The sequence below is a fragment of the Penaeus monodon genome, chromosome 28 (assembly GCF_015228065.2).
Source record: "Penaeus monodon isolate SGIC_2016 chromosome 28, NSTDA_Pmon_1, whole genome shotgun sequence".
NCBI lineage: Eukaryota > Metazoa > Arthropoda > Malacostraca > Decapoda > Penaeidae > Penaeus > Penaeus monodon.
Window position 1 is genome coordinate 2109818 of NC_051413.1, and position 272 is coordinate 2110089.

Below are 272 nucleotides of genomic sequence, written 5' to 3' on the forward strand. Positions count from 1 at the left end.
AATAGAACACTGGCTAAATCAACCCCATTATTAACCTTATGACGTCATGGCTTCCCAGCAGAGGATTCCCCATAAACTGAAGGAAAATATTTGATCATTTCCTTCCTAAAATAAATCGTTACAGAGAATCTGCGATATTTATAGAACACAGTTATCTTAAAACCTATGTTTTCTTTACGTACAGCAAAGCAAAAAACGTGTAGGACTTTTACATAATGAATTATTTTGTGTTTTTAATTACACTTGATTGACGCACAAGTAATGGTTTTGTT